General features: G+C 50.7%; 1 long non-coding RNA gene across 1 annotated transcript; it reads right to left on the minus strand.

Moving 5' to 3' along the window:
• Positions 1-9,969: 9,969 nt before the first annotated feature.
• LOC142905796 (uncharacterized) lies at positions 9,970-10,771 on the minus strand. The gene is made up of 2 exons (XR_012929803.1): positions 10,620-10,771; positions 9,970-10,174 (listed from the first exon to the last, which is right to left on the minus strand). It is a non-coding gene; the product is annotated as an uncharacterized LOC142905796 (long non-coding RNA).
• Positions 10,772-14,403: the final 3,632 nt, after the last annotated feature.

Consider the following 14,403-nt stretch of genomic DNA (forward strand, 5'->3'; position numbering starts at 1 on the left):
CTCCTCACCCCTCACTTCGTCCTTCTCATCCCTCAGCTCGTATTCCTCACCCCTCACCTCGTCCTCCTCATCCCTCACCCCTTGCCTCGTCATCTTTACCCCTTAGCTCATCCTCCTCACCCTCACCTCGTCCTTCTCTAACCCCTCGCTCTCCTCACCTCGTCCTCACCCATCACCTCGTCCTCCTCACCAATCGCCTCGTCCTCCTCAACCCTCGTTCTCACCCCTCGCCTCCTCCTCACCCCTCGCCTCGTCCTTCTCATCCCTCAGGTCGTATTCCTCACCCCTCACCTCGCCCTCACTTTGTCCTCCTCACCCCTCACCTCGTCCTCGCCTCGTCCTCACCCCTTGCCTCGTCATCTTTACCCCTCAGCTCATCCTCCTCACCCTCACCTCGTCCTTCTCTAACCCCTCGCTCTCCTCACCTCGTCCTCACCCATCACCTCGTCCTCCTCACCCATCGCCTCGTCCTCCTCAACCCTCGTTCTCACCCCTCGCCTCGTCCTCCTCACCCATCGTTCTCCTCACCCCTCGCCTCGTCCTCGCCTCGTCCTCCTCACCCCTTCCCTCGTCATCTTTACCCCTCAGCTCATCCTCCTCACCCTCACTTCGTCCTCCTCACCCCTCACCTCGTCCTCGCCTCGTCCTCCTCACCCCTTGCCTCGTCATCTTTACCCCTCAGCTCATCCTCCTCACCCTCACCTCGTCCTCCTCACCCCTCACCTCGTCCTCCTCAGCTCGTCCTCTTCACCCCTCGTCCTCCTCACCTCGTCCTCCTCACCCCTCAGCTCGTCTTCCTCACCTCGTCCTCACCCCTCACGTCGTCCGCTTGACCTTTCACCTCGTCCACACCCCTCACCTCATCCTCACCCATCACCTCGTCTTCCTCACCCCTCACCTCATCCGCTTTACCCCTCAGCTCGTCCTCCTCACCCCGCGTACTCCTCACCCCTCAGCTCGTCTTCCTCACCCCTCACCTCATCCTCCTCACCCCTCAACTCGTCCTTCTCACCCCTCATCCTCCTCACCCCTCGTCCTCCTCACCCCTCGCCTCATCTTTCTCACCCATCGTCCTCCTCACCCCTCGTCTGCCTCACGTTTTACCTCGTCCTCCTCACCCCTCGACTCATCCTCACCCCTCACCTCGTCCACCTCACCCGTCGTCCTCAACCCTCACCTCGTTCTCTCCCCTCGCCTCTCGTTCTATTCACCTCGTCGTTACCCCTCACCTCGTTCTCACCTCATCCTCACGCGGCTACCTGCACTCTATGTAGTAGACGTGAATAATTGACTATAATTCAGATTGTTATTAATAACTTTATTACATGTTTTGTCACGAATCAAACATCACCTCCACCTCACCCTTCACCTCGTCCTCACCCCGTCCTCGCATCTCGCCTCGTCCTCCTCACCCCGTTCTCCTTCACCCCTCGTTCTCACCCCTCACCTCGTCCTCCTCGCCCCTCACCTCGTTCTTCTCATCCCTCAGCTCGTATTCCTCACCCCTCACCTCGCCCTCACTTCGTCCTCACCCCTCACCTCGTCCTCGGCTCGTCCTCACCCCTTGCCTCGTCATCTTTACCCCTTAGCTCATCCTCCTCACCCTCACCTCGTCCTTCTCTAACCCCTCGCTCTCCTCACCTCGTCCTCACCCATCACCTCGTCCTCCTCACCCATCGCCTCGTCCTCCTCAACCCTCGTTCTCACCCCTCGCCTCCTCCTCACCGCTCGCCTCGTCCTCCTCACCCCTCGTTCTCCTCACCCCTCGTTCTCCTCACCCCTCACTTCGTCCTCCTCACCCCTCACCTCGTCCTCCTCACCCCTCACCTCGTCCTCCTCAGCTCGTCCTCTTCACCTCACCCCTCGCCTCGTCCTCCTCACCCCTCGTTCTCCTCACCCCTCGCCTCGTACTCACCCCTCACTTCGTCCTCCTCACCCCTCACCTCGTCCTCGCCTCGTCCTCCTCACCCCTTGCCTCGTCATCTTTACCCCTCAGCTCATCCTCCTCACCCTCACCTCGTCCTCCTCACCCCTCACCTCGTCCTCCTCAGCTCGTCCTCTTCACCCCTCGTCCTCCTCACCTCGTCCTCCTCACCCCTCAGCTCGTCTTCCTCACCTCGTCCTCACCCCTCAGGTCGTCCGCTTGACCTTTCACCTCGTCCACACCCCTCACATCATCCTCACCCATCACCTCGTCTTCCTCACCCCTCACCTCATCCGCTTTACCCCTCAGCTCGTCCTCCTCACCCCTCGTCCTCCTCACCCCTCAGCTCGTCTTCCTCACCCCTCACCTCATCCTCCTCACCCCTCGTCCTCCTCACCCCTCACCCCTCACCCCTCGCCTCATCTTCCTCACCCATCGCTCTCCTCACCCCTCGTCCGCCTCACCTTTTACCTCGTCCTCATCACCCCTCGACTCGTCCTCTCACCTCAGCTCGTCCTCCTCACCCGTCGTCCTCCTCACCCCTCACCTCTCCCTCGCCTCGTCCTCCTCACCCTTAGCTCGTCCTCACTCCTCGTCCTCCCCTCCCCTTGCTGTTCTCACCATTTGCCTCGTCCTCCTCACCCCACACCTCGTTCTTCTTACCCCTCATCTTGTCCTCCTCACCACTCGACTCGTCCTACTCACCCCTCACCTGACCCTCCTCACTCCTCGTCCTCCTCACCCATTGTCCTCCTCACCGCTCGTTCTCCTCACCCCTCGTTCTCCTCACCCCTCAGCTCGTCTTCCTCACCCCTCACCTCACCTCGTCCACCGCACCCCGCGCCTCGTCATCCTCACGCCTCGCCCACCTCACCCCTCACCTCGTCCTTCTCACCCACACCGCGTTCTTCTTACCCCTCACCTCTTCCTCCTCACCCCTCGACTCGTCGTTCGCACCCCTCACCTCCTTACCTCTCGTCCTCCTCACCCCTCGCTCTCCTCACCCCTCGCTCTCTTCACCCCTCGCTCTCCTCAACCCTCGTCCTCACCTCGTTTTTCTTCTCACCCCCCGTCCTCACCCCTCGCTCGTCCACCGCACCTTGCTCCTCACCTCCTCATCCCTCGCTCTCCTCACCCCTCGCCTCGTCCTCCTCACCCCTCGTCCTCCTCACCCCTCGTCCTCCTCACCCCTCGTTCTCCTCACCCCTCGTCCTCCTCACCCCTCGTCTGCCTCACCTTTTACCTCATCCTCCTCACCCCTAGACTCGTCCTCCCCTCTCACCTCAGCTCGTCCTCCTCACCCGTCGTCGTCCTCACCGCTCACCTCGTCCTCCTCACCTCTCACCTCTCCCTCGTCCTCCTCACCTTTAGCTCGTCCTCCCCTCCCCTCGCTGTCCTCACCATTTGCCTCGTCCTCCTCACCCCACACCTCGTTCTTCTTACCCCTCATCTTGTCCTCCTCACCACTCGACTCGTCCTACTCACCCCTGACCTCACCCTCCTCACCCCTCGTCCTCCTCACCCATTGTCCTCCTCACCCATTGTCCTCCTCACCCCTCGTTCTCCTCACCCCTCAGCTCGTCTTCCTCACCCCTCACCTCACCTCGTCCACCCCGCGCCTCGTCATCCTCACGCCTCGCCCGCTTCACCCCTCACCTCGTCCTTCTCACCCACACCGCGTTCTTCTTACCCCTCACCTCTTCCTCCTCACCCCTCGTCCTCCTCACCCCTCGCTCTCCTCACCCCTCGCTCTCTTCACCCCTCCCTCTCCTCAACCCTCGTCCTCACCCCCACACCTCGTTTTTCTTCTCACCCCCCGTCCTCACCCCTCGCTCGTCCACCGCACCCTGCTCCTCACCTCCTCACCCGTCGTCCTCCTCACCCGTCGTCCTCCTCACCCCTCGTCCTCCTCACCCCTCGTCCTCCTCACCCCTCGTTCTCTTCACTCCTCGTTCTCCTCACCCTTCTCCTCGTCCTCCTCACACCTCACCTCCTGACCTCGTTCTTCTTACCCTTCACCTCGTCCTCCTCACCCCTTGCCTCGTCCTCCTAACCCGCTCCTGACACGGCCAACGCACACGCCCATGGCAACCTCACTTAGGGCACGGCACACCGACTTAGCATCACCCTCATTTATACCTCCACGTTTATCGGCCTCGTTCTATCGTGACGGCCAAGACGCTGGACGTTTGTGATAAAGAACTTCGTAGCTCATCGGATTCCTCCTCCAGTGTACAAATAAATAAATATCACGGCTCTGATCTCTTTGCGGCGCCGCAGTGGCGTTCATCACTCGCCGCCTCCCCATGGCACGACTACGACGCCCTCTGTTGGACGCTGTGTGTCATCAACATTGTTGCCTGTGATTACACTCAACACAACGTTGTTGTTGTAAGTGATTACACTCAACACAACGTCGTTGTTAGTGATTACACTAAACACAACGTCGTTGTGAGTGATTACACTCAACACAAGGTCGTTGTTTGTGATTACACTCAACACAACGTTGTTGTTTGTGATTACACTCAACACAACGTCGTTGCGTCTCATCAATATTTTTGTGTGTGATTACACACAACGACGTTGTGTTTAATCACACAACAATGTTGCGTGTAATCACTCACATATTGAATGATTACACACTCGGCGTGTGTCTGTAGCAGTTGTACGTGTGCCGCTTGTCGTAGATGTTCGCGGTTTGAATCCAGCGGCCGCCCTGTTTAATGCTACAGGCGTGTTCACCGCAAAGACACCATGTGCCGTCTGCTTCAGTGGACGTTGAAGATCCCAGCGTCATGGACCAGATTAACCGAATTAAATACAATTGCCCGCAAATTACCCAGTTGGAATATACTGTGCCTAGTAATCATTGCTGGGAAATGTGGTAGAACCCTCCTGAAAAGAGCCAGTAGGGCTATCCTGGGTAAAACTGACCACCCACCTCCTCGTGTGGCATGCTAGCCTTAATAGGTGCTCGCTAACAGCACTTCTTTATCGAACAGACTGTTAAATGAAGGGACTGTGTCTTCATTTGAGTCCGTGACTGTGTAACCTGGTACATAAGGGTGGTGGGATGTTAACTCCTTCACCTGGTATGCAAGAGGTCGTGGGTTCGATCCGGACCCTGACGCCTGTATATTTGGAGTTTGCATGTCTCTCTCTCTCCCGTGGTCGCGTGGATTGTTCTCCAGGTCTTCCAGTTTTTCCCTCCATATTTAGAAACATGCGTTCAGAGCAGGAGTCTCAAACTCAACTTACCTGGGGGCCGCTGGAGGTAGAGTCTGGGTGAGGCTGGGCCGCATCAAGTATTCCAAAAAAAAGTGCAACTGATCCAATCTTCTCAATTTTTATTAATAACAGTTCAGAACATGAACGGTTCTTCAGAACATAGGCTTCTCTTACCTACTCCATGCTTCCAGAGACCTGGCAGCGCTTCCTGCTCCGGGTCCTTTCCGCTGCATTTAGAATCAACATGCCTTTTGAGGATTTGGCTGCAATAAATGTATGTGATAAGCCACTTCGTTTATCTATCATTTGTAGCCAGGCCGATTCTGAAAAGGGTCTATATAGCTCAATGGGTCTTACCTGGTGAAATAAAAAGTAGTTTACTTTAGGGGGTGGGTGGCTGGTTGGGTCGGTAGGTCGGTTAGAGGTTGAGTGGGCGGCAGGGTGAGTGGGTGGCAGGGTGAGTGGGTGAGTAGGTAAGTAGCTGGGTGAGCGGGTGGACTGGTGAGTGTGCGAGTTAGAGATTGAGTGGGTGGATGGGTGGGTGTGCAAGTGGATGCGTCGGTAAGTGGTTGAGTTGGTGGCAAGGTGCGGGTTTTTGAGTGGGTGGGTGTTTGAGTGGGTAGGTGGCTGAATGGGTGGGTGAGTGGGTGACTGAGTCAAGAAAGTGGAGCGCCATGGTGGTGAGATATTAACTACCTCGCCTTTTGTACAGGAGCTTGTGGGTTCGATCTCGATTATGACGCCTGTATATTTGGAGTGTGCATGTTCTCCTTGTGGTTGCATGGATTTTTCTCCCGAGTCCTCCGGGTTTTCTCTCCATATTTAGAAACATGCATTTCGAGGTTTTGGCTGTTCTCGAACTCACCCACTCAACTACTAAAGCCACCCACCAACCCACTCACAAACCCGCTCACCCTACCATGCACTCAATTTCTAATCAACGCACTCACGCACACACCCACTCACTCAACCACTCATCCATGCACCCACCTACACACGCACTCAATAACTTACTTGAGCAGTCATTTGTGGCCGCGTCGCTTATGAAAAAAATCTATATAGCTCCGTGGGCCTTTCCTGTTAAAATTAAAATAGTTAAATTTTAGTTTACAGTTGGGTGAGTGGGCGGTGAGTGCGTCGGTCGGTGAGTGAATGGGTGGTTAAGTAAGTAGGTGAGGGGCTGGGTGAGTTGTTGGGAGATTGAGTGGGTCACAGTGTGAGTGGGTGGGTTGGAGCGTGAGTTGGTCACTGAGTGAGTGGGTGGGTGAGGTGAGTGGGTGGGTAGGTTGGGTGGGTGGGTGAGTGAGTTAGTGAGTGCATGTGTAGGTGGGTGCGTGGATGAGTGGTTGAGTGAGTGAGTGGGTGTGTGCGTGAGTGGGTTGATTAGAAATTGAGTGCATGGCAGGGTGAGCGGGTTTATGAGTGGGTTGGTGGGTGGCTTTAGTAGTTGAGTGGGTGAGTTCGAGAATTGTACGCCACTTTAACATAGATATTTCTGTGACCAGTTACAAGCTAATCACTCAGATATTTCAATGCTAACTTCTATGCTAATTCCTTTGTCAAGGGGTACCTCTGCGGATGTGTATACTTTAACTTAGCTATTTCAATTAGCCATTTCAATGCTAAATTATATGCTAATTCCATTGTCAAGGCGCTTGGTGTTTTTCTTCTCACACAGCTTAAAGGTCGTGATCTAAGCGTGGCTTCTTCCACTCCAGCGCTGTCCTCCAGACAGTAGCGTCCCTTCACCTGATGAAGGCCGCTTGTGTTGTGGCCGAAACGTCGTGATTTTTTGTTATTTTATTTTCACCTACGTGACTTTACCCAATAGAACCAAAGAGTATGGATCCTAGCAGTCACGAAAGCTTTAAATCTAGAATAGCTAGTGTATTATATGCGCGAATACTAAAGCTGGAACGATTCGATTACCAAGTCGATTATAACCGATTCCTTGTGTATGGTCAATTACTCAGACCCCTTTAAAAATGACAGCCATCCCCACATCTTACTTCCTGTGACGCGGCTGATGTGATCAAGTCCCTCCCATCAGGTGGGACAACCACAGCAAGAAAAAACTGCTGAAGTAGGCGAGAGATCTGCCGTGGCACGAGGTTATATAGGAATCGACAGTAGGGGGGAGAGAGGGGGGGGGGGGAAAGGAGGCGGGGCAGAAAGTGGACCCCGTAGCAGCACCCAGGTCACTGGAGTAAAGTGGGCCACCACTCATTGATCCGTACATTTAACTCGATGAGTCGATTCGATTCCGTGCCCCGTTGGGTCCTCCCCCCTTTTGTGCTTTTGGGTATGCTGGGTTTCAACATAATTCCCGATCCATTGTGAATCTTCCCCCATTTCAGCACTCCGATCTACATCCGACAGGAGATGATAAACCGCAGGGATGGGGAGTAAAACCTAATCGCCAGGTAATTGGAAAAGTCGCCCATTGTCTCGCGGATTTGCATGATTGTACGATGGATGGGGCAGAGGAACGTGCTACAGGGACACGCCCTGAGGAATGCAGGCATCGGCCTTTGGATGAAAAACTTTTATTTTTCAGTAATTCAGTGGGCAGTGCTCTCACTGGCAGCTCATTCTCAATTAATGTGGGTGATTCACCACGTGTTTGTGCCACATTTTGTATCTGAGTTGAGTCCATTTTTGTTTCCTTTCCTGTTTCTCTACTCCCTCCTGGTATAGCCGGGTGGGGGTATCGAAGGGAGAATGGGCAGATTGTGTTTAACCTTGAGTTTGTCGTGGCATGGGGTGCTGGTATGATTCCGCTCTTGGCTTCCACACCTTGAGATTCCAATAATTACCTGTCTTTGTGTGCTGTGGTTGCCTCGGATTGGTGTGCCCCTCTCTCGCTGGATTGCTACCTTGCCATCTCTGCGTGTAATTATGTTGGTAGTTCGTGGGTGCTTGCTCCTCTCTGTATTGTGGGGCTTGATGTGAGGTGCTGTAGCTGCTCACGTGATTTTTACTTACCTCTAGATGGCGGGGTGCATTATCTCTCTCCCTGTGTTTTGTCCGAATTATATATATATAGCCATGCCGTGTGAACCCTATTCTGTATGTGGTGTAAGGAGGCCGTCTCTGGGTCCAAAACCATTCCCACAATTTCTGTAATCTCTGAACTCAAGGATTAAAAAAAACAATCTTGAACATTTTGTCACCTTCGTGGTATTGATCAACATCACCTGCGTAATACACTCCTCGTTTACGCACTGGGACATAAATTTGGCAGCATTAAACCCCTCAGTGTTGAATATTCTCCAAACTTCGTAATCACTGTTAGGCTGAGTTGTTTGAAATAATTCCTAACCTTGTATGGTAGCGACTTTACCCATGGTATAGAATATTCATGTAACCTTCTTTTCAGCACTTGTTTTCTCGTCCAACTTCCTCAGACCTCTGATCATTGCCTCCACTTCGACTGTTGTGATATGAGTGTATGTTTCTGTTCCTATTGTGTGGATCAAAATAGGGGATTCTGACGAGAGCTTTCTCCGTCAATTTAAGAGTCTTATTACTGAATGAGTATTCGGAAAGTTGGTCGTTGTGAGAGGAGTCAGTGTCAGATGAGCTATCACTCAAACTTTGCTGCTGCTTAACATAACTTCTGTAATGTATTTTGCGCCTGTGTTGTGGGTATGAACGTAGAGCGAGACTTCTCCTGGAGGCAATGCGTTTATTACAATAAACGATAACAACACCAATAGCCGTAACACGACTGGTGTCTGTTAAAAACACTGCTGCAGTCAATCACAGTTGGTTTTGAGTGATTACATTGGGGTGGGGGGGGAGGGATGGCATGTGATGGGTGATGGGAGGAGACAAGGGACGCAACGTGACCGTCCATGTACGAGGATAAGAGTTGCCATCTGTGACGTACACAACCTGGGGACACATCATGGGAAGAAGGATCTCTCAAAACCCGAAGAGGGGAGAACTACATGGAAACGCATTGTCTTGAGCAATGAATTAGCACAAGGGGACGAACAGGGGTTGGAGTCATGTTCTTCGTATGGTCGACGTTTATGTAGAGCAACAACTATATTGGATTGAGGTGGTTGAGCCAGATCATTGTGTAAGAAGTAGAGTTGGTGCATCGCTGTGATGATGCCTCCGAATTTGTGAATTGGACATTGAGTTTTCATATATTCCATAGTCTATTCAGGCTTGGAGTTAGGGATAGGGCTACAGATTTGCTGCAGAAATATTTTTCAGAGCGTCAGTGTTTGGCACTACATGTAGGGCAGTTTCACATATTAGGCAAACATCACAATTTCAGCATCATCTTAATTTTATATATTTATATGGGATATAATATAGAAGGTAATTATTGCTTTAGAAATTACATTATTCACACAGATGATTTCTATCTGAATCTCTTGGTTGAAATACTTTGCCCAAGGTAAGATAACTGTGCGATTATGGTAATGAGTTTCCACGTCCGTCTGAGACTGTGGAACTGCCCTCCAGCACTGCCGCTCACATCAGGGGACGTAGGAACGACTATGGTTGCTGGCTTCACCGTGGCCAACTAGTTTATTGATGGGCATCTCCTCCTTGCCATCCTCCTAAATTTCCACCACCATCACCACCTCCACAACCTTGTGCTTGTCGCCCCCAACTCAAACTCAGTGCAAACCCCTTGGAGGGCTGGCATTACCCAAGGGACACAGAACTCTGCCTCACATTTGGTTTCTAGAAGCTCCGCAACAGCCACACTGTGGATGTAGACAGCCCTTAGCATTATAAATGTGAGCCACTCGCGTGTCCCAAACACTCAAAAGAATTGAGACGAGGCGATAGTATTAGATACAAATATTTATTATTAAAACGCGACGCCTTGTAAGGAATGGGAGGTGCTGGTGGGGGTGGGTGGTGCTGGAAGTGTGGGGGGCTGTGAGATGCTCAGAGGGTGTTCGAGGCCTGGGGGGGCAGGTCTTGGGAGGCTTCTTGAATGCCGGGCTCCAGTGAGCAGCCAGAGATGTCCTCTTCCTCCTCAACCGTGACAAGCTGTGGACATACTGACCCATTAGACACTACACACAACTCAGTACTTCTACCAGCTCAACTGGGATTACACACAACAATCAGCACCCCCTACTGGCAGACAAATGCCAATTGCACACCAGGTGCTGAGTCACCTTGTGCCCACAGGACATCTGTCATTGGGGGTGCCCTTTCACACGTGTTGAGATGAGATGTGATGTAAAGCGCTCTGAGATGCCCCGGTGTACAGAAAGGTGCTAAATCATTCTCATCGTTATCACTGTGTCCAGCAATAATGAAATTGTCTGTATTTGTAAACGGGGACCATGACGGCTTAACGTGATGGTTAGACCAGCTCATCATTATCATAATACACTGAATCGTGTGTGCATGAATCTATTATTTACGTTAAACGCAAATTATATACGTGTGTGTGTGTGTGTGCGATGCGCGAGTGCTGTGCACTCACCTCCACCTCGCTCTGCAGATGCTGCTGCTCCGAGTGTGCACTCTGCTCGTTGTCGCGGTAGGGCGCCAGCTCAGCGTGCAGCTCCGCCACTACACGTTGATACCACTGAATCTCTGCCTGCAGAGATTCCAGTTTCCAATTCCTGTCAATGAGCTGCGTGGGCCACGGGCAAATGGCGGCAGAGGGACACAGGAAAGCATTTTAACGACTGCGTGAGGTTATTGCAGAACATACAGGTATAATAACACACACAACCAGGATCTTTATTTATAATTGAGTAATGTAATGACCTACGAAGCTCTTTTACACAGATGTCCATAGACCACCTTTGACCAAATAAACCGAAATGCATCCAATCATCTCAGATCTTGGAAGAAAAGCATGGTTGAACTTCAAATGCTTGGATGGGCAACCACCATCAATACAAACCAAGATAACACCTATAAAAGCATGATGAAGACCGCTTGTGTTGCAATCGAAACGTCGTGGGTTTTTTATATTATTAAAAAAAAGTACGTGATTTTACCGAAAGAATCAAGAATATGAATTCCTGCAGTCACGAAAGTTTTATGTTAAACATTTTTTAGGAATTAATTAACTCCAAATCTGGATTAAAATAATAGATTAAGATCGCTTCCCAACCAAAAAGAGGGAGGGGATGGAGATGCATGTAGCAGAGGGGAGCAGATGGTCTAGTAGTCGTAGGTACTTCTACTAGAGGTGGGATGGTGGATCGTAACGTGGTACAGTCCTTAAACAGAGAATGCTCAGTAACCTAGTGCGCATCCATTCTGTACAACCATCAGTGTGAAAAATAAGTGTATACATACAGTCCTCGACTTAGGAACACCATACTTACGGAGACCCGACTTACGGATACCCGAGTTCCGAATCTGTTTCTATGAAATGTATTAATTTTTGGATACCATTGACTTTAAAACGCGAACTTGCACTTCCAAACTGAACCACAGAACTATTTTGTTCAGTGCTGCGATCCTCCACAAGATGTCATGAGTCAGCCTCGTGCACGCGCACATGTGCGTATATGTGAAAGTGATTGTGTGGGGAGCGGTAGTGTTGCAGTTCACGCGCTACGCTACAAACCCACCGACCCAAGTTCAATTCCAACTCACGGCCAACACCAGTGACGATTATCTGAACCATTCCTGGGCCTCCCGTAGGTCAACTCGGCCTCAAATGAGCACCTAGCGCGCTTTATAAACATCACCACTCGGGACACAAATGCAGCTGGGTGTGGTGCTGGCACACAACCCCTCGCATGCCGTGCTGGCTTTCATAGGCTATCGCTAACAGCACGTGCCCCAACAGCCTATTACAGCTACACGGTGGATCTTTGTGCGGATCGGAAGTGTAGCGGTGAGCACGCTTGTGATTTAAAAGCGGTGAGTGAAAAAAAATTATTTTTACTACATTTTATGTATTACTTACGATACACTATATTTTTAGTGTTAATGCAAATGTACATGATTTCTTATTTACGAGTTTAACTCTTTTGTTGAACCTTAACACATTTTATAACACTGACAATATGGGAATTTAAATATCGCACATTATTGTATTCCGACTTACGAACCGTTCCGACTTATGAATGGGCCTCAGGAACTAAATGCGTTCGTAAGTCGAGGACTGCCATATTATTGATATATTTGTCTATTATACTACGTGTATTATTAGTTGTTTATCATGTAAAATTAGTTTACACTTGAAAAATATTCACCATAAATCTGGTATGTGGGGAAAAAATATTGATAGAGTATGTGTAGTGGCATAGCGCTGGCTGCTGGTAAAAAAGGGTAACTGCGGTGTATGGTAGTACCCACGTCAGCAGGCCACGATAGACACGAGAGGGGGACATCTAGGGGAAAGGTCACAGAGGGGGGGCCATCGGGAACCCGCTAGTAGGTTCCAGAGAGGGGGCGTGGCCGTGGCGGAGCGAGGCCACGCTGAGAGTATAAGAAGGGCCCCTGTGAGGGACCTTGTGGCTGTTGCTGGAAGTGGGATCCTCGTCGTGCTGTTCGTATATTTAAGATAGTCGTCGTCACCATCTCGTCATCGTCATTGTCATCTCATCGCTGTCGTCTTGTCGCCATCGTCGCTGCCGTCTTCACTCGATATTACGCTGCTAGATAGGTGTTCGCTGTCTCCGTTCAGTGCTGTCAGTGTTAGATGGTTAGTGTTTTGTATAGGCAAGCAACGATAATAGTGTGTACCCACGTAGGGTGTCTGTATTATCCCAATGGTGCTCGTTAAATAAAAGAAGCGCCTAAAAGTCTTACTGTCTCTGAGTTAGTCACTACACATGTACACATGAAAGTGACTACTGTAGTCAGAGATGCAAACGCTTGGGCGTCATCTGGTGCCTTACTGTCGCCATCCAGCGTAAACTATTTGGGTCTTTATAGTAAAGTTCGTAAATCTCAAGTACGCTATGGCAAGGTACCACAGTACATAACATGCGATTGGCTATCAATGACTTGAGTACGTTAATAGTGAAAGTACGTACAACGGGACGGCGTAAATAATGGTATTACTGTATATATCTGCGTTTGTGCCATGCCGGACTTCATAGGTGCTCGCTAACAGCACTTGCTCACCTTCGCCTCACTCTGCTGGTGCAGCACTTGCAGATCCTGGAGCTGAAAGTGAATGCTCTGCAGGTTTTCTTGGCATGGCGCCAGCTCAGCGTGCAGCTCTGCCACCACACGCTGGTAACCCAAAATCCCCGCCTGCAGGGATCCCAGGTGCTCATTCTTTTCGATGAGCTGCATGGGCCACGGACAAACGGCAGCAGAAGGACATGGCTAAGCATTTTAACGACTGCGTGCAGTTGTTAAAGAACATACAAATCCAACAAACACATACAGAACTAGTATCTTTATTTTAAATGAAGGAATCTGATAAGCTATGAAACTCTTTTTCACAGATGTCCATACACCACACCACCTATGACCAAATGACCCGGAATGCACCCAATATTATAAGATCTTGGAAGAAAAGCAGGGTTGAACTTTTATGGTACTTGGATGGGTGACCACCATCCATACAACCCAAGATAACACCTATAAAAGCCCAGATATATGGATTAATTAACCCAAAAGCTACTTTAAAATGTCCGATTATAATTGCCTCCCAACCAAAAATAGGGAGGGGATGGAGATGCACGTAGCAGAGGGGAGCAGATGTTCTAGTAGTAGTAGGTACTTTTACTAGAGGTGGGATGGTGGATTGTAATGTGGTACAGTCTCTAAACAGAGGATGCTCAGTAACCCAGTGCGCATATACACATCTGTGTGAAAAATAAGTGTGTATATAGGCAGTCCTCAACTTACAAACACCTGCACTTACGAACCTGCTTCCATCAAATATATATTTTATAACATTGACTTTAAACGCGAACTCGCATTTGAAAATTGAACCGCGTCACTATTTTGTTCAGTGGAGCAATCCTCCGCGACATGTAATAATTCAGGATGGGGCTTGGAGCAAGTGTTTGCCTATAAGTGTGTGTGTATGCACGCGCACGTGTCTATGTGTATGAAAGTGAATGTGTGGGGAGCGGTAGTGTAGCGATTAGCCTTCGAAAGCGGCGACCCGAGTTCGATTCCCGTTCATGGCCAACACCAGTGACGATTATGTGAACCGGTCCTGGGCGTCCCCTAGATCGACCCAGCCTCAAATGAGTACCTGGTGCGATGTGTAAACACCACCACTGGAGAGACAAAGGCAGCGAGGCATGGTGCTGGCCAATCACCCCCTTGTGTGC

Source organism: Petromyzon marinus, chromosome 59 (genome assembly GCF_048934315.1).
Source record: "Petromyzon marinus isolate PM22_M1 ecotype Great Lakes invasive population chromosome 59, UKy_Petmar_22M1.pri1.0, whole genome shotgun sequence".
NCBI classification, from domain to species: Eukaryota; Metazoa; Chordata; class Hyperoartia; order Petromyzontiformes; family Petromyzontidae; genus Petromyzon; species Petromyzon marinus.